The following is a 26773-nucleotide window of genomic DNA, read 5'->3' as shown; positions in this document are numbered from 1 at the left end:
CTAAGAGCACAGGCAACCAATTAGTATAACAGGACAGCTAAGGCTCCATAAGGGAGGCGTCAAAATTTGGGGTCGAAAGTCTATCAACCCAATGTTACCAGACTTTGGACAGTGGCGTCACTGGGGGGGGGGGGGGGGCAGAGGGGGCCACGACCCCCCCCCCCCCCAAAATTACAGTGTGCCTCCCATGTGCCCCCCCCAGATAAAAGGTTTGGATGCTGTCTTAATTCTAGTGGCCTTGCAGGGACAGCCAGGCCACTGACAGGAGGGCGTTCCTGACTCTTGAGTGATGGAGGAGGCGTGCCAGGCCAGTGGCAGACAGCGGGCAGGGTGACGTTACGAGAGTTGCGGGCGCCTGCGCTGTGTGACAAAGAAACAGGTGAAGGGAGGAGCCAGTCAGGCAGAGCAGAGGAGGACACACGAGGTTGAGGAGCGGCAACACCAGCAGTCCCAGGCTGGGGTGCCATCCATCCAGACTCAGAGGTCAGGTCTGCAGTCTCAGAGAGTGAGACTGACTGAGTGCAGCATCCTGAGCCCAGGCCAGCTGAGCAGCCGTGGAAGCACTGAAAGGTGAAGAGGAGGAGCCAGCCAGCCAGAGCAGAGGACACCCAGCACAAGACAGGAGGAGCAGCGGCAGGAGCGGCATCCATTTTAGAGGTCAGGTCACTGAAGTCAGTCATGGTCCAGACCAGAGTTTGGTGAAGAAGAGGAGCCATTCCAGCCACTGAGCGGCTGAGCCACAGCCAGACAGCACAGGAGTCAGGACACGAAGAGCAGCGGGTCAGCAGACAGAGGCACCGCCACCAGCCAACAGAGGCACTGCCACCAGCCCAGCCGACAGAGGCATCACCACCAGCCCAGCCGACAGAGGCACCAGCCCAGCCAACAGAGGCACCGCCACCAGCCCAGCCGACAGAGGCATCACCACCAGCCCAGCCGACAGAGGCACCAGCCCAGCCGACAGAGGCACCGCCACCAGCCCAGGCGACAGAGGCACCGCCACCAGCCCAGCCGACAGAGGCACCGCCACCAGCCCAGCCGACAGAGGCATCGCACCAGCAGACAGAGGCACCGCCACCAGCCCAGCCAACAGAGGCACCGCCACCAGCCCAGCCGACAGAGGCACCGCCACCAGCCCAGCTGACAGAGGCATCGCACCAGCAGACAGAGGCACCGCACCAGCCCAGCAGACAGAGCACCGCGGAAGGTGAAGAGGAGGAGACATGGACTGAGCCAGAGCACAGGACATGACGAGCAGCAGCAGGCCCAGAGCATCCATTGCAGAGGTCACGGTGGCACTGGCATCTGGCGCCGACAGGTGAGTTGAGCAGTCAGTCCACTGTAGAGTGCTCGTTTACAAATGACAATCTCATATGATTTTAAAGCTGGACATATCAAACTTTATGACATGTATTATCCACTTGCCGACCGCTCACATGGAGCGTACTGCGGCAAAGTGGCTCGTTATCGTCCAGCGACGTAGACCTCCTCACCTTGTGGGCGGCGCGCACGCGCTGCCGGAGGTTCGCTCCCGCTGTATTCAGACACAGCGGGAGTCGGGCCAGGGGAGGAGAGGCGGTGATCACCGCCGCTTTTCCCTGATCGGCGGGGATCGAGTGAGGAGATCCGCCCGCTTGTGTAAACGAAGCTGGCAGATCTCCTATGTGACAGACAGTCACAGATTACAGGATTCAGCGTAGCTGAACCTGCGATCTGTCCCTGTGTCACTCAGTCCCCTCCCCCCACACACATCAGTAAGCACCAGGCATACAATTAACCCCTAGATCACCAATAAAGTTAACCCCTTCCCTGCCAGTGTCAATATTACAGTAACAGTGCATATGATTACTGTAGTAATGTCACTGGTACCCCCAAAAGTGTCAAAAATGTCAGTTAGGGGTCCGATCTGTCCACCGCAATGTCGCAGTCCCACAAAAAAAAAAATCGCAGATTGCCGCCATTACTAGTTAAAAAAAAACAATAAAAATTACATAAATTTCCCGTAGTTAGTAAACGCAATAACTTTTGCGCAAACCAATCAAAATACGTTTATTGGGATTTTTTTTACCAAAAATATGTAGCAGAAAACAAATTGGCCTAAAATGTTAAAAAATTTTGACTTTTACATTTTTTTGGGGAGAATTTCATATAAAAAAATGTGAAAAATATTGTTATTTTTTCAAAATTGTCGCTCTTTTTTTGTTTATAGCGCAAAAAGTAAAAATCGCACAGGTGATCAAATACCACCAAAAGAAAGCTCTATGTGTGGGGGAAAAAAAGGACATAAATTGGGTACAGCGTCGCACGACTGCGCAATTGTCCTTTAAATTAATGCAGTGCCGAATCGCAAAATATGGCCTGGTCAGGAATGGGGTAAAATCTTCCGGTCTTAAAGCGGTTAAAAATACATTCATTGAGAATTTTTTTGTCAAAGACATGTAGCTAAATACATTTTGGCCTAAATATATGACAAAAATTGAATATATTGGATATTTTTTAACTGTCAAATTAGAAAAATATTGTTATTTTTTCAAAATTGTCGCTATTTTTTTTTAATATCGCAAAAAAATGAAAAGCACAGAGGTGATCAAATACCACCAAAAGAAAGCTCTGTTTGTGGGAAAAAAAGGACATAAATTTCGTTTGGGTACGGCATTGCATGTCCGCGCAATTGTCAGTTAAAGTCGCACAGTGCCAAGTTGCAAAAAGTGGCCTGGTCATTAAGCAGGAAAATCCTCCGGTGGTAAAGTGGTTATAGATGTTTGCCACGTTCAGCTGTAAAATTCTGTCAGGGTGTGTCAGCCCACATTGTCCTTTGCAGGATGAGGGTGATATGAGTCATATCACCAACCCTCACCCTGCAAAGGACAATGTGGGCTGACCCACCTGACAGAATTTTACAGCTGAACATGGCAAACATCTATACATGTCATTAAGTTTGATATGTCCAGCTGTAAAATTCTGTCAGGAATATTTCATAATTATGCATTTGATGCCCATTGTTTCTTGACAGTGGGCATCAAACGCAAAAACATGAAATATTCCTGACAAATTCTTAGGAATATTTCATGTTCATGCCTTTGATGCCCATTGTTTGTTCTTGATAGTGGGCACCAAAGACATAAATATGAAATATTACTGACAATGGGCATCAGTCAGGAATATTTCATTTTTCTGCATTTCATGCCCAGCCCATTCTCATGAATATTTAACTTTTATGCGTTTAATGTTGGGAATATTTCATATTTATGCGCTTGATACCTACTATTAGGAATATTTCATGTTTATGCGCTTGATATCTACTGTTATCTACTGGAATATTTCATGTTTACAAGTTTGATGCCCATTGTTAGTAATAGTTCATGTTTATGCATTTTTGATGCCCATTTTCAGGAATATTAAATGTTCATGCGTTTCTATTCCCCACGTATGCTGTTAAACTTGCACAGTTTTGTTGTTTTTGATGTTATTTTTTACTGTGTTATCACCTGGTGTTATCCATTACTTTTTTTTTTTTAATAATAAACATCACTGTTGAGTAAAAAAAAATAAATAAATAGTAATAGGATTGCAAAGCAACCCAATAAAAATGTAATGGAAATTCCTAAAAAAAAAAAATGTAAATTTTAGATACTTTATTTACAAACTTGTTCTAAATAAATACCTAGCCGGCAAAAAAAAAAAAAAACTGTTTATGCGTTTGATGCCCATTGTTTAGGAATATTTCACGTTTATATGTTTGATGCCCATTGTTTATTGACAGTGGACATACGATTGTGTATACGATTATTTTTTTATGGTGACGTTTTGATAATGCACATTTATTAACCGGTTGCCGACCGCCGCACGACTATATACTGCGGCGGTCAGCCCCGGCCAGGCAGAGTGACGTATCAATACGTCACTCGCCTGTCACTGACTTGCGAGCCTATTGCGGGCGGGCGTGCGCCCGCCGAGGCGCGCGCCCGCCGCGGCTCGTTCAAAGACAAGTCAGTGCGTGTGACCGGCGGACTCGATGTCCGCCAGTCACACTACGATCGCTCCTGTGAAGGGAGAAAGACAGAGCGGCTTGTGTAAACAAGCTGCCTGTCAGTTCTCCCTGTGTAAAAGTGAAGATCTGACCGTTCTACTATGTAGAACTGTTGATCTTTGCTTTTACACCAATAGCAATGTCCCTGCACAGTTAGAATCACGCCCCTAGGACACACTTAACCCCTCCCTGTCCAATAAAGTTAACCCCTTCCCTGCCAGTGTCATTTTTGCAGTAACAGTGCATATGTATAGCACTGATTACTGCAGTAATGTCACTGGTACCCCCAAAAGTGTCAAAAATGTCAGTCAAGGGTCCGATCTGTCCGCCGCAATGTCGCAGTACCGAAAAAAAAATCGCAGATCGCCGCCATTACGCGTTAAAAAAAAACCACCAAAAATGACAAAAATCTTTCCCTTTGTTAGTAAACGCGATAACTTTTGCGCAAACCAATCAAAATACGCTTTTTGCGATTTTTTTTTTACCAAACATAGGTAGCATAAAACAAATTGGCCGAAAAATGTTAAAAAATTTTGATTTTTACATTTTTCTTTTGGGGAATTTCATATAAAAAATGTGAAAAATATTGTTATTTTTGCAACATTTACGCTCTTTTTTTGTTTATAGCGCGTGATCAAAAAATCGCACAGGTGATCAAATACCACCAAAAGAAAGCTCTGTTTGTGGGAAAAAAAGGACGTCAAATTCGTTTAGGTACAGCGTCGCACGACCGCGCAATTGTCCGTTAAAGTCACGCAGTAAAAAATCGCAAAAAAACCCCTGGTCCTTTAGCAGCCAAATCCTCCGGGGCTTAAGTGGTTAAGGTGTGTGATAATGCGGTTCTAATTTAGTTATGTCGATGATCAGTCCAGGGATCTGTAGTTGTTTTTGGTGTTATTGTATATTGCACAAATAAAGCAAAGGTGAATTTGTAACAAGACCTCTGGAGTGCATTCTATTATTTTAGTGTGTGTGTGTGTAAAATCGCATTTTATAGTTGGCCCCCCTACTTTTATCCCTGTCCCCCCATGTGTCCCCCCTAGAAATGAAAGCTGGAGACGCCACTGACTTTGGAATATTGTCTCATCTTGTCCTGGAGCGTTGCCTCTATCTTGGCGTGTATTATTGCCTGAGTTAATCTATTTTTCGTAGCGGCCACACTAAGTACTGGCATCTTCCAGGCTATGGCTATTGTGATGAGAGGAGTCGTGATGAGCAGAGTCTGTTTTTTTGCAGATTTTGCACAGCGTCCCAACTTTTTGGGTTTTATATAGAGCTCTCCCCTGTATACTCCCTGGGAGACCTATCGCCTCTAAATTGCATATAATACAAGAATCGCAATATAGAAATACTGCATATCAAAACGCAAATCAAGACAAATTCAATTTAAGGTGCAAACACAGTAGGAAAATACGGTATAAATCAATTCCACTGTTCATTGTCAATAAAGTCTGCTGTTAACCATAAAGAATCCTTTGTGAAAAACATGCAGGAAAAGCAAACATTCAGTCCTCTATAAAATAGTGCACCAACCATATAAATCCTCTTGTTAAAATAAACTCACTTATTTCTTCATAACAGAGCACAAGCTACTTCAGGTTGAAAGGTTTATGAGAAGCTCCTTTCACCATCCAGTCTCCATCAAGGGTTTCTTACTTCTCTAATTTTCTTCTGCCATTTGTACATGATGGTGGCGGGTCTTTGGAAGCTGTGTGGAGGATGGACAGGATCATTCCCAAGAGGCTCAAAAACAGCGCTCTTTTAACCTGCTCATTTTTAGGGCGTTTGATGGAATTGGTGAGTTTATTTTCTCAAGGGGATCTCTACAGTTGGTAGCAGTGGCGGCCCGTGCATAGGGGGCGCCAGGGCGCCGCCCCCCCCCCCCCCCTAAAAAAAATAAAATAAGACCAAAAGAACAATAAAGTTCGGAAGAAAAAGAAATCGGTTCGCCGGCCTGACCGGCCTATGTGGTGGCTAAAGGGGGGGTGGGGTTTACAACCCAGAAGAGGCGCCGATTGGCTGCCTTCTGGGGGCGTAACCTGGGCGCAGGAAAGAGCGCTTGGCCACCCCCACCTTCGTGATATCCTGGCTGTGATTGGTCCAGTCTCCAGCCTGGACCAATCATCATCCAGGACATCGCTGACGTCGCAATGGGGGGCGGTGCCGGTGCGTGCGTCAGTCACTCACCGTCACCGCCGCTCAGAGAAGAGGAGAGGCCGCCCGTCGGTTCCCGCCGCAGAGGAGAGGCCGAGACGAGGGAAAAGGACCCGCCGCAGAAGGAGGAAGAAGCCGCCGCTGGGAGCCGAGCCGCCGCCAGGTAAGTTTGAAGGGAGCACGCACGCTGGTCTCTGCATTGATTGGGGTACAATGCTGTGGGCACTCTGCAATTATTGGGGTACAATGCTGTGGCGCTCTGCAATCATTGGGGTACAATGCTGTGGGCACTCTGCAATAATTGGGGTACAATGCTGTGGCGCTCTGCAATCATTGGGGTACAATGCTGTGGGCACTCTGCAATAATTGGGGCACAATGCTGTGGCGCTCTGCAACCATTGGGGGACAATGCTGTGGCGCTCTGCAATCATTGGGGGAGAATGCTGTGGCGCTCTGCAATCATTGGGGGACAATGCTGTGGCGCTCTGCAATCATTGGGGTACAATGCTGTGGGCACTCTGCAATAATTGGTGTACAATGCTGTGGCGCTCTGCAATCATTGGGGTACAATGCTGGCACTCTGCAATAATTGGGGTACAATGCTGTGGCGCTCTGAAATCATTGGGGGACAATGCTGGCACTCTGCAATAATTGGGGTACAATGCTGTGGCGCTCTGCAATCATTGGGGTACAATGCTGTGGGCACTCTGCAATAATTGGGGTACAATGCTGTGGCGCTCTGCAATCATTGGGGTACAGTGCTGTGGCGCTCTGCAATCATTGGGGGACAATGCTGGCACTCTGCAATAATTGGGGTACAATGCTGTGGCGCTCTGCAATCATTGGGGTACAATGCTGTGGGCACTCTGCAGTAATTGGGGTACAATGCTGTGGCGCTCTGCAATCATTGGGGGACAATGCTGGCACTCTGCAATCATTGGGGTACAATGCTGTGGCGCTCTGCAATCATTGGGGTACAATGCTGTGGGCACTCTGCAATCATTGGGGTACAATGCTGTGGCGCTCTGCAATCATTGGGGTACAATGCGGTGGGCACTCTGCAATAATTGGGGTACAATGCTGTGGCACTCTGTAATAATTGGGGTACAATGCTGTGGCACTCTGCAATCATTGGGGTACAATGCTGTGGGCACTCTGCAATAATTGGGGTACAATGCTGTGGCGCTCTGCAATCATTGGGGGACAATGCTGTGGCGCTCTGCAATAATTGGGGTACAATGCTGCGGGCACTCTGCAATCATTGGGGGACAATGCTGTGGCACTCTGCAATCATTGGGGGACAATGCTGTGGCACTCTGCAATCATTGGGGTACAATGCTGTGGGCACTCTGCAATCATTGGGGTACAATGCTGTGGCGCTCTGCAGTGATTGGGGTACAATGTTGTGGCGCTCTGCAATCATTGGGGTACAATGCTGTGGCACTCTGCAATCATTGGGGGACAATGATGTGGCACTCTGCAATCATTGGGGTACAATGCTGTGGGCACTCTGTAATCATTGGGGTACAATGCTGTGGCACTCTGCAATCATTGGGGTACAATGCTGTGGCGCACTCTGCAATCATTGGGGACAATGCTGTGGCGCTCTGCAGTGATTGGGGACAATGCTGTGGCGCTCTGCATTGGGGTACAATGATGTGGCGCTCTGCAGTGATTGGGGACAATGCTGTGGCACTCTGCAGTGATTGGGGACAATGCTGTGGCGCACTCTGCAATCATTGGGGACAATGCTGTGGCGCTCTGCAGTGATTGGGGACAATGCTGTGGCGCTCTGCATTGAAAGGGGCTTGCACGCTTAACTCTGCATTGATGGGGGCACGGAACAGTGTTTATTGCATTGAAGAGGGCATAGCACAGTGTTTATTGCATTGAAGGGGGCATAGCACAGTGTTCATTGCATTGAAAGGGGCACAGAACAGTGTTTATTGCATTGAAGGGGGCACAGCACAGTGTTTATTGCATTGAAGGGGGCACAGCACAGTGTTTATTGCATTGAAGGGGGCACAGCACATTGTTCATTGCATTGAAGGGGGCACAGCACAGTTGCATTGAAGGGGGCATGCACGCTAACTCTGCATTGTGGGGGCACAGCACAGTGTTCATTGCATTGAAGGGGGCACAGCACAGTGTTTATTGCATTGAAGGGGGCACAGCACAGTGTTTATTGCATTGAAGGGGGCACAGCACAGTTGCATTGAAGGGGGCATGCACGCTGAACTCTGCATTGTGGGGGCACAGCACAGTGTTCATTGCATTGAAGGGGGCACAGCACAGTGTTTATTGCATTGAAGGGGGCACAGCACATTGTTCATTGCATTGAAGGGGGCACAGCACAGTTGCATTGAAGGGGGCATGCACGCTGAACTCTGCATTGTGGGGGCACAGCACAGTGTTCATTGCATTGAAGGAGGCACAGCACAGTGTTTATTGCATTGAAGGGGGCACAGCACAGTGTTTATTGCATTGAAGGGGGCACAGCACAGTGTTTATTGCATTTAAGGGGGCACAGCACATCGTTCATTGCATTGAAGGGGGCACAGCACAGTTGCATTGAAGGGGGCATGCACGCTGAACTCTGCATTGTGGGGGCACAGCACAGTGTTCATTGCATTGAAGGGGGCACAGCACAGTGTTTATTGCATTGAAGGGGGCACAGCACAGTTGCATTGAAGGGGCATGCATGCTGAACTCTGCATTGTGGGGGCACAGCACAATGTTTATTGCATTGAAGGGGGCACAGCACAGTTGCATTGAAGGGGGCACGCATGCTGAACTCTGCATTGTGGGGGCACAGCACAGTGTTCATTGCATTGAAGGGGGCACAGCACAGTGTTTATTGCATTGAAGGGGGCACAGCACAGTGTTTATTGCACTGAAGGGGGCACAGCACATTGTTCATTGCATTGAAGGGGGCATGCACGCTGAACTCTGCATTGTGGGGGCACAGCACAGTGTTCATTGCATTGAAGGGGGCACAGCACAGTGTTTATTGCATTGAAGGGGGCACAGCAAAGTGTTTATTGCATTGAAGGGGGCATAGCACAGTGTTCATTGCATTGAAGGGGGCACAGCACAATGTTCATTGCATTGAAGGGGGCACGCACGCTGGTCTCTGCATTGAAAGGGGGCATGTACGCTGGTCACTGCATTGAAAGGGGGCATGTACGCTGGTCTCTGCATTGAAAGGGGGCATATACCATCTCCTGTACCACGACCTGTGACATGCCTATACCATATTTGTGCCATGCCTATACCATCTCCTGTACCATCACCTATGCCATGCCTTTACCATCACCTGTGCCATGCCTGTACCATGACTTCAAAGTCACGCAATTTTTTACTGCGTTTTTTGACGCGAAGCAATACCTATTACATTTTTCTTTTTGCGCCCCCCCCCCCCCCCAAAAAATTTTGAGCACCAGCCGCCACTGGTTGGTAGACTCAAAAAAACAACACCTCAGAGGAAGTGTGCTGTTACATTGCAGATTGGATGGTTGCTTTTCCCTGCACATTTTTCACAGAGGATTCTTTATTGGGATCAAAAGATTTCATATTGACAATGAACAATGAATAATTTAAGCCTGGTTCACACCTATGCAGGTTGCAGTTTGCATATTCCAGGTGCATTTTTCAATACACACTTTTGATCCATTGAAGCCTATAGAACCAAAAACTAGAAAAAAAAAGTCCCTGGCCCTTTCCATAAAATGCCCAGATGTGAACGTGACCCATAGGAAACCATGCTAAATGGACTGCAGTGTGTTTCTACAAAACTGGAAATGCACTAAAAATTGCATAGGTGTGAACCAGGCCTTACAGTGTGTCCTTTATTTGCACCTGAAATTGAAATTATATTGATTCCCATTTTTGTATATTATCAATACAGTATCTCACAAAGGTGAGTACACCCCTCACATGTTTGTAATAATTTTCACAATAGTGAGTACACCCCTAAGTGACAATGTCCAAATTGGGCCCAATTAGCCATTTTCCCTCCCCGGTGTCATGTGACTCCTTAGTGTTACAAGATCCCGAAACTCAGCTGCAGCACGGTAGCCAAGACCATACAGCGGTTTAACAGGACAGGTTCCACTCAGAATAGGCCTCGCCATGGTCAACCAAAGAAGTTGAGTGCACGTGCTCAGCGTCATATCCAGAGGTTTTTCTTTGGGAAATAGAGGTATGAGTGCTGCCAGCATTGCTGCAGAGGTTGAAGGGGTGGGTGGGGTCAGTCTGTCAGTGCTCAGACCATACGCTGCACACTGCATCAAATTGGTCTGCATGGCTGTCGTCCCAGAAGGAAGCCTCTTCAAAAGATGATGCACAAGAAAGCCCGCAAACAGTTTGCTGCAGATAAGCAGACTAAGGAACCATGTCCTGTGGTCTGAGACCAAGATAAATTTGTTTGCTTCAGATGGTGTCAAGCGTGTGTGGCGGCAACCAGGTAAGGAGTACAAAGACAAGTATGTCTTGCCTACAGTCAAGCATGGTGGTGGGAGTGTCATGGTCTGGGGCTGCATGAGTGCTGGCCGCAATGGGGAGCTACAATTCACTGAGGGAACCATGAATACCAACATGTACTGTGACATACTGAAGCAGAGCATGATCCCCTGAATTTGTAGACTGGGCCCCAGGGCAGTATTCCAACATGATAACGACCCCAAACACACCTCAAGGACAAGCACTGCCTTGCTAACGAAGCTGAGGTCAAGGTGATGGACTTGCCAAGCATGTCTCCAGACCTAAACCCTACTGAGCATCTGTGTGGTATCCTTAAATGGAAGGTGGTGGAGGAGCACAAGGTCTCTAACATCCCCCAGCTCCGTGATGTCATCATGGAGGAGTGGAAGAGGATTCCAGTGGCAACCTGTGAAGCTCTGGTGAACTCCATGCCCAAGAGGGTTAAGGCAGTGCTGGAAAATAATGGTGGCCACACAAAATATTAACACATTGGGCCCAATTTGGATGTTTGAATTAGGGGTGTACTCACTTTTGTTGCCAGCGGTTTAGACATTAATGGCTGTGTGTTGAGTTATTTTGAGGGGACAGCAAATTTACACTGTTATACAAGCTGTACACTCACTACTTTACATTGTAGCAAAGTGTCATTTCTTCAGTGTTGTCACATGAAAAGATATAATGAAATATTTACAAAAATGTGAGGGGTGTACTCACTTCTGTGAGATATTGTATATATTGTGATTGTTGTATTGCTTTGCATTTTAGAGGTGATAAGACTTTGAGGGATTACATAGGGGAACACTGAAGGTGTATATTTATTTTGTCCCAAAAATGTTGTTGAAGTTTAGGATGCATTTCATGCATGCAAAATCCTCAAGTGGTTAAAAAGGACATGAGTGCACTTCGCTTAGTTTACATTGGAAGTAGTACGATAAAGTTGTCCAAAGATTTCAAAGTTTTGTCTGACAGATTTAATTGAATTGTATTTTTAGTGCCCCCCAACTGTCCATCCCCCAACCTGCAATGGCAGCGAACAGGGGCATTCACATGCCGCGATCACAAAGCTTCACAACCGCTGCAAACACTAGCTAACATATTGCTATGGGCAGGTGGCAAGCCTGCTGCACCCAACCCATTCAAGCAAATAGGGAAGCATTGCAAATGCATCTGCATGTTAGACGCATGTCTAAACCTAGGCTTACAGTGAGGCTGCCCCTGCACTGCAAGGGATACATTCTTGTTTACATCTGGGGGACAGAAAATGCAGTTTTACTTCCCAGATCCATTGCGAGGCCACACAGGTGGCGTTTCCCTATCCTTCAGGGGTGGACTGTTCCTTGGGGTCCTCACGTCCAGCGCAGGGCTATGGACCCTGCATCAGTCTTGATGACTTCAGAGTCATCTAACCCCCAAGAGCATAGGGGAAAAGAGCCTATGGGGACTGAGTTTGGAGTGTAGAGGATCATGTAAGTGAAACTGTTCTTTCTGGTCCCCTAGATATAAATGATTATGCCTGCTTTCCTGTAGTTGTTTTACAAAATGTAATTTACATTTAGATCTCCTTATTTTAAACAATCACATGACCACTGGAGCTCCACCCACATATTCATGTACACTGCAATGATAAACTGGGGAGCAAAGAGGAAATTTCCCGTTGTCAATCAATCCCCTTGCTGGTGACATGAAGGAGTATCACGTGGGGCGACTGAGAAGACTAAAAAGCTTTTTTTGTACATAATAATTGTTCATGTTCATAAATGAAAGCAGCAAGCACTGAATTCATGTGTTTCCATGTAAATGATGGTATTTGCACATGTTGTTCATAGACCTACTGAAGAGATGGAGAAGGATCACATAGCCAACTTTAAAACATCCCAAAAAAAGATATTTACAAACCTTCTAATTCATGCCTATATGGGTTACAAAGTCACATAGTTAGTGAGGTTGAAAAAAGACGCCAGTCCATCAAGTTCTACCTGATAATGACACTTTAATACAAGTGCTGGACCTGGCACAGACACTTGTGAAGTGTTCTGGCTATACTCGCCCTTTCTGCCCTCTCCTCCATTCAAAGAAACCATACTATAGCTTCCATGAGTGAAAAGGAATATATGAATAGAGGACAGGCTGATGAAAGAAAGGTCTACCTCCTCCACCATCTTGGGGTATGGCAGAGGACTTCGGATTACAACTAGGACAGCAGACAAGGAACCCTTCCCATTATATTATTATACAGGATTTATATAGCGCCAACAGTTTACGCAGCACTTTAAATCTAACTGCTGATTTAAAATAACAACAACTAAACTAGGCCTTAAATGCGTTCAAGAAAAATCAGGTCTCTGGCCCTGCCAGACAAAGTGATGCATAGTGAGGCAGAACTTCTTAAATCCCAGACTTGGATTGAAAGAAATATAAATCCTTTGGCAGGTAAAACAGGTCCCTTATACAGGTATGTATGTCATCTATGTATCTAGGCCATTTGCCCAGAGTTTTGCTTTAACCTCTTCAAGTCCGCGCTATAGCAGAAAGACGGTTACAGCACGGACCTTAATTGCTGGGAGGGCATCCATGTATGTCCTGTGGAGCGCGCACATCTCGCTCTGTGATCAGCGAGTCCATGAGCCCCTTACCATGTGATCAGCTGTCAGCCAATGTGATGTAAACAGCAGCCGACAATCAGCTGTTTTTTTCTCCTCACGCTGTTAGTGTGAGGAGAAAAAAAAAAAAAGCTGATCGCCGCTTCTGTCAGAGGGACATTGGTCCCGAAGAGGAGAGGGGCATCTGTGCCCACCAGTGCCACCTATGAGTGCCCCATCATGAGTTCTGCCCATAAGTGTCACCTACCAGTGCCACCTACTTGTTCCCATCAGTGGCGCCTATTAGTGCTCTTCAGTGTCACCCATCAGTGTCCACCAGTCCCGCCTTATCAGTGCTGCCTTATCAGCGCCGCCTCATCAGCGCACAACAATGAAGGAGAAAAATTACCTGTTTTCAAACTTTTATAACAAACTTTAAAATAGTTTTGTTTTTTCAAAATTTTGGGGATTTTTTTGTTTGTTAAGCAAAAATTAAAAAACCCAGAAGTGATTAACCACTTTACCACCGGAGGATTTTCCTGCTAAAAGACCAGGGGTTATTTTGCGATTTTTTACTGCGTGACTTTAACGGACAATCGCGCGGTCGTGCGACGCTGTACCTAAACGAATTTCACGTCCTTTTTTTCCCACAAACAGAGCTTTCTTTTGGTGGTATTTGATCACCTGTGCGATTTTTTGATCACGCGCTATAAACAAAAAAAGAGCGTAATTTTTGCAAAAACAACAATATTTTTCACTTTTTTTTATATGAAATTCCCCCCAAAAAAAATGTAAAAATCAAAATTTTTTAAAATTTTCGGCCAATTTGTTTTACGCTACCTATGTTTGGTAAAAAAAATCGCAAAAAGCGTATTTTGATTGGTTTGCGCAAAAGTTATCGCGTTTACTAACAAAGGGAAAGATTTTTGTCATTTTTGGTGTTTTTTTTTTTAACGAGTAATGGCGGCGATCTGCGATTTTTTTTGCGGTACTGCGACATTGCGGCAGACAGATCGGACCCTTGACTGACATTTTTGACACTTTTGGGGGTACCAGTGACATTACTGCAGTAATCAGTGCTATACATATGCACTGTTACTGCAAAAATGACACTGGCAGGGAAGGGGTTAACAGTATTGGACAGGGAGGGGTTAAGTGTGTCCTAGGGGCGTGATTCTAACTGTGTAGGGACAGGTCTACTAGTGTAAAAACAAAGATCAACAGTTCTACATAGTAGAACTGTTTGATCTTCACTTTTACACAGGGAGAACTGACAGGTGGCTTGTTTACACAAGCCGCTCTGTCTTTCTCCCGCTGTAGCGGCGATCGTAGTGTGACCGGCGGACATCGGGTCCGCCAGTCACACTCCCGCACTCCTCCGTGAACGAGCCGAGGCGGGCGCGCGCCTCGGCGGGCGCACGCCCGCCCGCTATTGGCTCTGGAAGGAGTGACAGGCGAGCGACGTAGACCTACGTCACTCTGCCTGGCCGGGGCCGACTGCCGCAGTAAATATACTGTGCGCAGTCGGCAAGCGGTTAAATAGCACCAAAAGAAAGCTCTATTTGTTTTAAAAATTTTAGTTGGATGCAGCGTTGCATGACCGAGCAGTTGTCATTCAAAGTTCGACAGCACTGAAAGCTAAGAATTGCCCTGGGCAGGAAGGGGGTTTGAGTGCCCAGTAGGCAAGTGGTTAAACATTGATATATAAACACAGAGTGAGGCAAAAAAGTACTGTCTCAATGTCTAACCTTTGCTTTCTGTAATAGACTTCAGATAGAGACTGTTGTGTGGAAAACCAGCAGGGTTGGTGACTGCAGTGCTGTACTTGTGGCTAAGTCAAGAAACAAGTCAGACTATCGCAGACAGACCGCACAATGGGGCAGTCTTTATCTTTAAGAACTGCTGGTTTATATAGCAAAGAATATTTTATCCCAACATTTCATATTCCTGATATGTGTCTATTGAACCATGTACTTTTGTTATAAACTATCATGTTCTCTTTGTATTGTTTCCTTTGTGTGAAATATCAGGTGATCCTTCCTCCCTGCTTTTCTTTTTCATACTGACCATGTTAGGCATGAGAGCACATCTATCTCAGTGTTTCACATCTATCTCAGTCAGTTTTCTGTCTGTGCTGAGAAAGCAGTCTGCTTGTCCTCCAACGGCCAATACTTTTGCTGACATGCCTTCCTGTACAGCCATTTATTAGGAAGATCAGTATACTGCTGTTCCTCAACCCCCATCTCTCTACAAGCATAATTATAGCAGCGCACACAGATGCAGAGGTGGAGAGGAGCTCATAGAAAATCCAGGAATGTGTGTATAGCCAGGCAATGTGTGTGACCAAAAGGAGAAGTGGCTCATGTGACTGGAGCCAAGAGTTGGAGACTAATAGGAGGCAGTCCTGGCTTAGAATTAGCCTGTGGAGGATTTTAGACTATGGCGAGCTTTATTTTTTTGAGGATCTTGCACGACTTTCAATTGGTGGGTTTCCCTACTTCATCTCAAGTTCCCTTGGATTGATAAGAGGCCCTGGCTGGGTTTGGGCCACAAGCGAGATTGACCTTCCGTTATAGGTCAACATAAGCAAGCAATTTATAAAGTGGAGGCATTCACTAGGGATCACGTACCCTTTGTGGTAGGCAGATGGTGTATCCACTTTTCAAGGACAATGTTTCATCACATTTGGATTTTCTTTTGTCATTTTCAATTTCTAATTTTGAGTTTTTTTCTGTTTTGGGTTTAGCAAAACTCTATAACAAAATATAGTCCCTGGCAAGCTGGCAGCCTGGGTCCAGTTGCTGGAGGAAACTGAGCTGGGAACAGAGACGGAGGAGCAGATGGACACTGTACTGCTCCAGAACAGCCAATCTAAGTGCTGCTGATTCAGGGGGTTTATGTGGAGGCTCCAAATGCAGTGTATCAGTAAGCCAGTCCTGTGCAGGCGGAGAAAGTGGTGAGCTGTATAAATAGAGCTTACAGTAAATTAGCTGCTGCATGACGTATTGGGTAAACTATCGTTTGCATGAAAACAGAGCTATTATGTGAAACTGGTCTGAAGTCTTACAGCTGATATATATAAAAAAAAACAATGAACATCTTTAGCATGAGCAAATGAACTGGCTGAACTGAATTAGTAAATGAACTGGCTGAAAATCTGCGCAATCGGTACGTAATTTGGAACCCATGGCTAGTAAATGCTTTTTATTGAGTTTTTGTATGAGCTATAGCTATGAAATGTTGATATAAACAAGGCCATTGTGTTTTATCCTCCAATTCCTGTACTGTGCTCTATTATTTGGAATAATTCTCTGGAAATTTATAGCATGTGAAGGAAAGCCATGAAGAGTCCCCCCCACCTTCCCCCCCGGGGCAACCTAGCCCCAAGCATCACCACTGTACACCTGGATAGGAAGGGCAGCATATAAAGGGTTAGATAGAATAGGTTTAGAATGTGGCACAGAGCAGGTTTAGCGTTAGTTAGGTTTTGCCTGGACTTATCCTTTAATTTACGTGCATTGCATTACGTCAGCCAATTAATTTTGAATAGGTTGCCAATGTAGAGGAAACCACACCTGATCCTTTTGTGAGAATGCCACACACAGGAACCACTGTGAAGCTAGCCATACAAGGATAGACATTCAACCAGTTCAACAGGCACCGGTCAAGTTTCCATTTATGTAAGGCCAACATAGTTGAACAGAAGTTGATTTATTGATTGCCTGTTCAACTACCCTGTTGGATTTTAGCTACTCAATCAGCCCTGCAGGGGAGTGCTGATCTGTGTATTCTGACAGCAAGGAATTCTCCCCACTGTCACAATACAAAGACATAGCGAGGAGGATTCCCCCATCCACATCAAATGTATGGATGAGGGAATTGGGTAAGTTTTTTTCATTCAACCCGCTGGCTGAACAAAAAAAAAACTGACTCATGTATGGCCAGCTTAAAGGCTAACACAATGTAAAAGTTCAACCTTAAAACCCATATAACTCTAAAAACTACCTTTTTTGTTGACTTTTAAGAATGTATTTTTCTACTGTTATTTTGCCTATTTTTCCTTAATTATGCCCATTAAAGCAAATAGTAACAAATTCATAAAGTTTCCTTCTGTAATGTAAGGGTTATTACCATGAAACATGTGCAGTACTAAAAAGCCATACATTCTCTGGCCCTAATGTGATTAACACACTGGGGTTGATTTACCACAACTAGAGAGTGCAAAAATCTGGTGCAGTTCTACATAGAAAAGCTACCATGTTTGTTTGTCAAAGCTTAACCAGTTCTGGACCGGAAGGATTTGCCCCCCCTTAAATACCAGGCCACTTTTTGCGATTCATATAAAGGCAAGAGATGACCAGCGCTATGGAGTGTGCGGTGAAGCGTGAGAGACTGACAGGTGTAAGCAGCCAACAACCAAACCCCAAAAGGGGTCAGGATATGTGTAAAGTGCAAAGAGAGGTTGTAAACGGCGCTACCTTTGTGCAATTAAAAGAGATAAAGTGCATACATTCACTGTTAAAGAATTATAAAAAGGGAGTGTCCCATAAAATTGAAAAAATATATGTGCTATATATCAAGTGGGTTCAGGTCATAAAAGATCAAGATATCCTAGTCTGTGATAAAATAAAACCCAAAAAGTGCTGAAGTGCAATAAATAAATTTAATACCATAGACAGTGTTTTTATTGTGATGTACAAATAATAAAAATCAATCCAGTCTTTTTGCGATTCGGCACTGCATTATTTTAACAGAAAATTGCGCGGTCATGCAATACTGTACCCTAATAAAATTAATGTCCTTTTTTCCCCCACAAATAGAGTTCTATTTTGCTGGTATTTGATCACCTCTGCGATTTTTATTTTTTGCACTATAAACAAAAAAAGAGCAACAATTCTGAAAAAAAAAAAAAAAAAACAATATTTTTTCACTTTCTGCTATATAACATTCCCAAAATAAAAAAACGGAATTTTTGTAAAATCTTACCTGTAAAATTCCTTTCTCTGAGTCCTCCGACAGTCGCCGCCTCTTCATATTCGTCACATATGGGGTATTAGACTTTGCTCCGAAGGAGTAGCTAGGCAACAGAATATGTTAACAATAAAGCTTTAACATATCCCACCCTCAAGGGGTGGTCCCCTCAGTCAATACCCTCCTACTTCCTGCAACCATATCTCAGTTTTAGTGGAATAGCAGTAGAGTATACTTTCAAACCCCAAAAGAGGGGCGGGGGCGGCGACTGTCGGAGGACTCAGAGAAAGGAATTTTACAGGTAAGATTTTACAAAAATTCCGTTTTCTCTTACGTCCTCCGACAGTCGCCGCCTCTTCATATTCGTCACATATGGGGACGTCCCAAAGCAGTGCAAACATGAGGGGTGGGAAACGCATCCGCGCCGAAAGGCAACGCAGTCTCCACATCAAAGAAAGGAACCTTACCAAAGGAAGGAAACCAGCTGGGCAACAGCAAAAATAAGTGCTCAACAGGAGCAACAACCCAGGAAAAAGACAAAAAAACCAGGGGATACAAAAAACTATCCCAACAGCCAGGAGTCCCCAACAAGGGACCCTATGGAACAGCCGCACTAAGAACCTTGCGGCCAAAGGAAGCATCCGCCGATGCCTGAACATCTACTTTGTAGAAATTTGTGAAAGTGTGTACGGTCGACCAAGTCGCCGCCTTACACACCTGGGCTACAGAAGCCCCATGACGGCAGGCCCAAGACGTACTCAGTGATCTAGTAGAGTGCGCCTTCACAGGCACAGGGGGAACCTTCCCCTGCAAGGCATAGGCCTGTTCAATGGTCTGCCTGATCCATTTGGCAATGGTAGAGGCGGAAGCCGCCATGCCCTTCCGAGGACCCTCTGGAAGAACAAACAAGGAGTCAGTCTTACGGAAAGACTCAGTCGATTTAAGGTAAACCCTTATCGCCCGAACAACATCCAGAGAGTGCAATCTCACCTCCTTCGGATGTTTAGGCTTCGTGCACAACGAAGGCAAAACAATATCCTCGTTAAGATGGAATTCCGAAACTCGTTTCGGTAGAAAAGAAGGATTAGGTCGCAAGACCACCTTGTCCAAATGAACAACCAGGTACGGAGACTTGCAGGACAAAGCCGCCAGTTCCGACACTCTGCGAGCCGAAGTGATCGCCACCAAAAAGGCGACCTTTTTGGACAACATAGACAACGAGATCTCCCTGATCTGTTCAAAAGGAGCACGTTGTAACACAGACAGAACTAGATTCAAGTCCCAAGGGGGCAAAGGATCCCTCCTAGGAGGAACCAGATGCCGCACACCCTGAATAAAAGTGCCAACCAAGGAGTTGGAAGCCACGGGACGTTGAAATAGAACGGCCAGCGCCGACACCTGACCCTTAATCGTAGCCAGCGCCAAACGCTGATCGACACCCGTCTGAAGGAAAGACAGCACACGGGAAACCGAGTACGTGCGGGGTGAAAACCCCCTGGACTCACACCAGGCAAAATAGGCCTTCCAAGTACGGTAATAAACCTTTCCCGAGGAAGACTTCCTCGCGTTGATCAAGGTATGAACAACCTCTGGAGAGAGACCCTTCTCCTTCAGGACCTCGGTCTCAACAGCCAGGCCGTCAAAGCCAGCGACTGTAAAGCAGGATGGTAAATCGGTCCTTGAGACAGTAGATCGTCCCGAAGAGGCAGACGCCAGGGGGCGTCGACCGCCAGATTCACGAGGTCTGCGTACCAGGACCGGCGAGGCCAGTCCGGTGCCACAAGAATCACCGTGCTGCGTTCCGAGTGTAACCTGCGAAGGAACCGGGACAGCAACTGAATCGGTGGAAACGCGTACATCAGCCTGTACTGATGCCACGGGGCCACTAACGCGTCCGACGCGTCTGCCCGAGGGTCGCGCGTCCTTGCCACGAACCTCTTCACCTTGTAGTTGAGGCGAGACGCGAACAGGTCCACATCTGGAAGACCCCACTTCGCGCACAACATCTGGAAGACAGCCGGGTGGAGAGACCATTCCCCCTGATCCAGGGTCTGGCGACTCAGATAGTCCGCCTGCCAGTTCTCCACTCCCGGAATGTGAACCGCCGTTATCGCCGGGACATGAGTCTCGGCCCAAGACAGAATGTCGGCCACCTCTCGAGCCGCTCGGGCACTCCTGGTGCCCCCTTGGTGGTTGATGTAGGCCACCGCCGTGGCATTGTCCGTCTGCACCCGAACCGGGCAGCCCTGCAGCCGGTCCGTCCAGCGATGAAGACAGAGCCTTATCGCACGCAATTCCAGAATGTTGATCGGAAGGGAAGACTCCCCCTCCGACCAGGTCCCCTGGGCGGACAGAACGCCCAGAACACCACCCCAGCCCGACAGGCTGGCATCCGTGGTGATTATCGTCCACGAGATCGGACGAAACGACTTGCCCCCGGACACCAACGGGGACTGGAGCCACCACAGAAGGTTTTCCCTGGTGCGATGACTCAACGAGATCTGAAGATCCAGAGATTGAGGCCGCCCGTCCCACCTGGACAGGATCTCCGCTTGGAGATCCCGCGTGTGAAACTGCGCGAAAGGAATCGCCTCGAAGGCCGAGACCATCAATCCCAGACATCTCATACCCGTCCGCAGAGACGAGTGTGGAACGTCCCTGAGGGACCTGACTTCCTCCTGAAGAGTCCTGAGTTTGTCTTCCGGCAGGAAGACCTTCGCCTGCACCGAGTCCAGTATCATTCCCAGATAGTGGAGACGAACCGACGGACTCAGTGTCGACTTTGGAACATTTATCGTCCAACCGAACTCCTGCAGAGTTTGCATTGTGACAGACAGGTCCTTCTCCAGACCCTGTCTGGTCGCAGACCGAACCAGAATGTCGTCCAGATACCCCAGGACAGAAATGCCCTGGGCTCTCAATAATGCCAGAACCGGTGCAAGCACCTTGGTGAAGACCCGCGGAGCCGAGGCGAGCCCAAAGGGCAACGCCACAAACTGGTAGTGATCCTCCGCAATGGCAAATCGAAGGTACTTCTGATGACCCTCGAATATGGGGATGTGAAGGTACGCATCCTTCAAATCGATGGAGGCCATGAATTCCCCCGGAACCAGGGCAGCCACCACCGAGCGCAGGGATTCCATGCGGAACTTGCGAACTCGCACAGAACGGTTCAGAGCTTTCAAGTCCAGAATCGGACGAACCTTGCCCTCCTTCCTGGGCACGGTGAACAGATTGGAATAAAACCCCCGAAATCTGTCCCGATGAGGCACCGGAACCACCACTCCCTGAGCCCTCAGGTCCCGCACTGCCAGGTGCAGATCCCGCAGGCGCTCTGGAGACAGTTGAAGATTTGAGGGAAAAAATCTGCTCTCCGGCCGAGAGAGAAACTCGATCTTGTAACCAGATCGAACGATTTCCAAAACCCATCTGTCCCTCACACGGGCCAACCAGGGCTGAAGAAAACCGAGCAAGCGTCCCCCCACCCCAAAACTGGGTGAGGGCGCCCCTTCAGGCCGAACTGTTATGGGCCGCAGGTCCGGATTGACCGGACTTCTGTTTCCCAGACCAGGGCTTCTTCTGAGAGCCTTGGCCCTTGAACGGTTTGCCCTTGTAGTGCGGCCGAAAGGCACGAAAGGACCCCTGAGGGGGCCGAAACTGAGCATGCTTCTTCCCAGAAGCCCCCTTAGCCTTGGGGAAATGGGGCAAGAGAGTGCTCTTACCCCCGGTAATCCCCTTAATCAACACATCCAGGGACTCCCCAAAAAGGCGAGACCCATCATAAGGCAGATTGGCTAAGGTTTTACGTGAAGATTGGTCCACCGACCAACATTTCAACCAGACCAGGCGGCGAGACAACACCGCCACGCTGTGCACACGCGCGGCCAACGGAATCAGGTCCAGGTCCGCATCACACAGATACATGACACCCTGGTGGATCTGATCCACCATATCCAGGGTCGCCGCCGAGGCCGAATCGGCCACTAGGACGCGCCTAAGCATCTGCGTCCAACTTGCGATCGCCTGGGCCGCCATGAGAGAAGCAAACAGAGCCTTAAGCATAGAACCCGTAACAGAATAAGTATGACGGGCAAGAGACTCCAGTCTCCTATCCGTGGCATCACGGAAAATAGGGGATCCCTCTGCAGGGATCGCAGTGGCTTTGTTCAAAACCGCAATAGCATGATCCACCGGCGGAGGCACACACCACCGTTCATCAGTGGCAGGCGAGAAGGGATAACGCAGCTTAAATTTACTTGGTACCGCAAAAGGCTTGCGCAAATCGCGCCATTGGTCCTTAACAGCGCGCTGAAAATCAGCATTGCAGGGAAAAACCTGCGGCGTCCTGCGTTTTCTCTGCGTCCCATAAGCCGCCAAGGCAGCTGGGGGACACACCTCGTCCTGCAAACGTAGCGTCTGCTTAATGGAAGCAATCAACTCATCCATGATTGCAAGCTCTTCAGGCGAGCCAGGGGGAGAATTATCAACTCCCTCAACTTCAGCCTCTACCTCAGACCCCACTAGATCAAGAGAGGAGCGGGACCCCGATAGGGAGGTCCCCGCCAGAACAGCCCCATCACCTTCACCCTCAGAATCAGAGGACAGAGCAACTCTGGGCCGTTTAGTAGATTGAGCAGCCACCAGCATTTTCACCTGTGCAGCAAGGCCAGCCACAATAGTGGCTAAATCCCCCCCTGGGGGGGAAACAGCGGTCCCCTGGCTTTCCACCAATACTGTGGGAAACTTGCCCTCCTGAGAGTCCATTGCCCCTGTATGCCAGACAACCAAGGGTTAACTGCCCCCTTACAGCAAGCGCGGCAAGCGCAGCCCACCGCACCACACTCAGGCACAATGAGACCCCCACAGGGAATATACAGACTGAATACAGGCAATGGAACACAGGAATAGAAGGATAAAACCTGAGGAGACTCCGCTGCTGCTGCTGCCTCGATCGGTGCTTCCAGGAGAGAGGAAGTGATGCTGCCAGGGCGCTCTATGTAAGCCTATGGAGGCTACAAGAAAATGGCCGCCGTGCATGTAAACCATGCGGCCGGAGCGGGCGCCGGTAAAATGGCGTCGTTTGGCGCCGAAATCGCCGCTCCACAGTGCATAAAATCACACACAATATTAACCCATTATATGGATACATGTTAGATCGCCGCAGCGATCGCTGTATATGCCCCAACATGCCATTAAAAACATGCCCCACAGCACACAGCTCCTCACACTGCCCAGCCTGACATACTCAGTGTCATACAGCTCCCCCCCCCCCTTGCAGCCCACAGCATGCAGCCGAGAGATAGGGAGACAAGCAGTGTGATTAAAGGCAGGTTACACAGTCCCAGACTGAGACCCCCCCCAGACAGACAGGTCCCCACATAGATACACTTACCTCACATGGCGTGGGGAACCCGCACAGGCGAACAAGCCGCTGCACATGAGGCAGGGAGAGTCGCAATTCAAGACGCACACAATGGCGGTTCAGAAACCGCACAGCGTCCGGTGAGGTAGCCACCTCACCAATCATCCCTGCACCGAACAGGGATGGGTCGTTCACTGTGCCAGGAGCGTTACCTGGCTGAACGCTCGATGGCAGACTGGGAAGCCACTGACCCACGACCTGCGACCAGGGGGATCAGCCCGAGACCCAGTCCGCATGATCCTCTTCGTCCGAAGAACTAACTAATGCTGACAAAAATAACAGCTAAGTAAAGGTAGAGAGAAAACTCAAACAAAACATCAAAAAGAAGAAAGAGTCTGGGACAAAAAGTCCCAGCACAGAGAGAGCCAGCCACTCCTGACAAGCTAGACATTAAAACTGAGATATGGTTGCAGGAAGTAGGAGGGTATTGACTGAGGGGACCACCCCTTGAGGGTGGGATATGTTAAAGCTTTATTGTTAACATATTCTGTTGCCTAGCTACTCCTTCGGAGCAAAGTCTAATACCCCATATGTGACGAATATGAAGAGGCGGCGACTGTCGGAGGACGTAAGAGAAAATCTATTTTTTTCATCCTTTTAGGCCAATTTTTATTCGGCTACATATTTTTGGTAAAAAAATAAAAATAAATAAGCGCATTTTGATTGGTTTGCGCTAAAGTTATCGCGTCTACAAACTAGGGGAAAGGTTTATATCATTTTTATTTTACTAGTAATTGCGGTGATCTGCAATTTTTAGCGCGACTGCCACATTGCGGCAGACAGATCAGACCCCTAACTGACATTGACACTTTTGGGGGGACCAGTGACACAAAAATTTGCAGTTACTGTAATAATACTGGCAGGGAAGGGGTTAACCTAGGGGTGATCAAAAGGGTGAATAGTGAGCCTAGGGGAGTGATTTCTATTTTTGGGGGAGGGACTTGTGAAATTATTACAGAGACCTGTGTTCCTGTATAGAAGGATCACAGGCACTCTATGATCATTTCAGAGAGAACAACAGTCAGCTGTGTTTACAAACTGCGCAAACTGTCTGCGCTATATGAATCCTGTATAATAATACAACAGCTGACCGGTGTTCTCTCTCAGCGGGAAGCGATCGCGGGTGTCCGGCGGCAATCAGTGCAGCCGGTCCCGTGAATCGGCATCCCCGCTACCTAGTAGGGGCAGTAGAGCGCACTCGACCCCAGGAGCGCTTCCGCAGATTGCCATACAGGTAAGGTGATTAGCGCATCCTAGCCAGCCTGCCGCAGTATATATGCGGCGGGCGGTCGGCAAGTAGTCAGTTGAACAAACTGAGGTTAGAAGCTGATTGGCTACCGTGCACAGCTGCATCAGATTTTGCCCTCTCAAGTTTTAGTAAATCAACACCTGTCTGTGGTATTTTTTTAGTGACATTGCTCATAGGAAGTCGGTCCTAAAAATGTCTCAAGCTCATATCTCAAGCAAACTAAGGATGCTGGTATAAGGCACAAAAAGCTTTTTTTCTATAAAACATGACTCTCAGGCATTGATCTTAAGCTTTGTTCCAGCTACAGGCTTTGTTAATACTAAGAACATGGAAATATTTCATAATGCTCAGCAGAAAACTGATCAGAAGGGATGAGAGTATGATTGCAACAGGGAGCATTGTGCTTTCTATGGTAACTCTCTAGGGCCAAGCTTAGTATGGCACAATACTATGGGGTAAAAAAAGAGCTACACCTTCTTTCTATTCAATCCTTAATAATAAAAAAAGTTCACTAGCTGCTGATAAAGCTCAGCACCACTTGAACACAGAAGCATACCTGTGAAGAAAAGAGTGAATTTACTTAACTTTCAAGTGGCCAATTTGTTGACGTTCCGTCACTTTTGCTCCATGGCATGTAGCTGCTCCCCTGCAGGACACTGTGGTTTCTCCTGCCAGCTTGCCACGGGGAGGAAACTAAAGTATTCAGCAGAGGAAACAGATATTTGACCTATAATTTGGGTCAAATACTTGCAGTGGCCAGGTAACAGTGCAGCGCCAGTGCTTATAAAAAAACAACTTGAGTATATTCAGGCTTCGTTTGGCAAATGTGCTTTTCTATTTCAGTGGTCCTGTGGTGATCATTATAAAAGGAACCTATGAAAAAAGAGAGAACATAGAGACTACCCCTGCTGACTTTATTCTGCAAGGTTGCCTGGCTCTCAGTGCTGACCTTTTGTCACAGTAGGTGCCGATATTGGTTTGGGAAATCCAATGTGGTGCTCAACAACCAAAACCCAAAGATATTACAAAAAATCCTGTGACATATAGTTCAAATCCTCTTATTCACCTGTCATAAGAAAATATAGAAAATGCCCCTGCTAAGCTCTCTTAAAGTGGTAGTAAACTAATTTTTCAAATTTGTACTTACAGGTAAGATTATAATAAAAAATGTTTTTAGTGATATGGTGTATAGTAAGGATCATGAAAAAGAGCTATGAACAGCCCAATACCAGGAGGACGCCAAAATAATAATTCAAAAATAAGAAAAAGAGGAGCATAGCAAAGGGCATTTAACTGGTGAACCCTGGGTATTTAAATTAACTATACATCAATACAAAAAATGTCCAAAAATGCAAACATTTTATTATTACAAACACATAAATTGACAAAAAGGCATATATAGGCCCACTTACATATAGTATACAAAATCAGTGCTACATTGAAAGTAATCAAATAGGGTGTAGGTGCATCACAAGGAGCTTGCCAACATGTTTTGCAGTGCAAATTGCTTCTTCAGGGCTTCCTTCTCTGTATCCCACTGTCAGGGTTACCTGATCCGAGGCCGAGGTGCTGAGATGGCTCCCCTTGCGGCTCAGTGCGGCACACCCCTGCAGATGGTACAGAGGGTGTGGCGCCCCACGTGGCACGGGTTACGAGCTGCAGGCAGGTAGGTAGAACCAAGTGCAATCTGAGAGTGAACTGGAACAGCCTTGAACCACAGCAGGGTAGGAGTCTTCAAGGGCTCTGGAGCAGGCGGGCTACCTTGTGCCAAGGAATAGTCTCTGGTAGCGGAGGCAGGAACTGGCAGAAATCTGGGACTGGAGCAGGCAGCGGGAACCGTGATGCAAACTGAGGTCATGCACAGGAGACAACCAGAATAGCCGAGG

Source organism: Pelophylax lessonae (genome assembly GCF_965119305.1).
Source record: "Pelophylax lessonae genome assembly, chromosome: 1".
Taxonomy (NCBI): domain Eukaryota; kingdom Metazoa; phylum Chordata; class Amphibia; order Anura; family Ranidae; genus Pelophylax; species Pelophylax lessonae.
The sequence above is the reverse complement of the archived record's forward strand: the minus strand, read 5'-3'. Positions refer to the sequence as shown.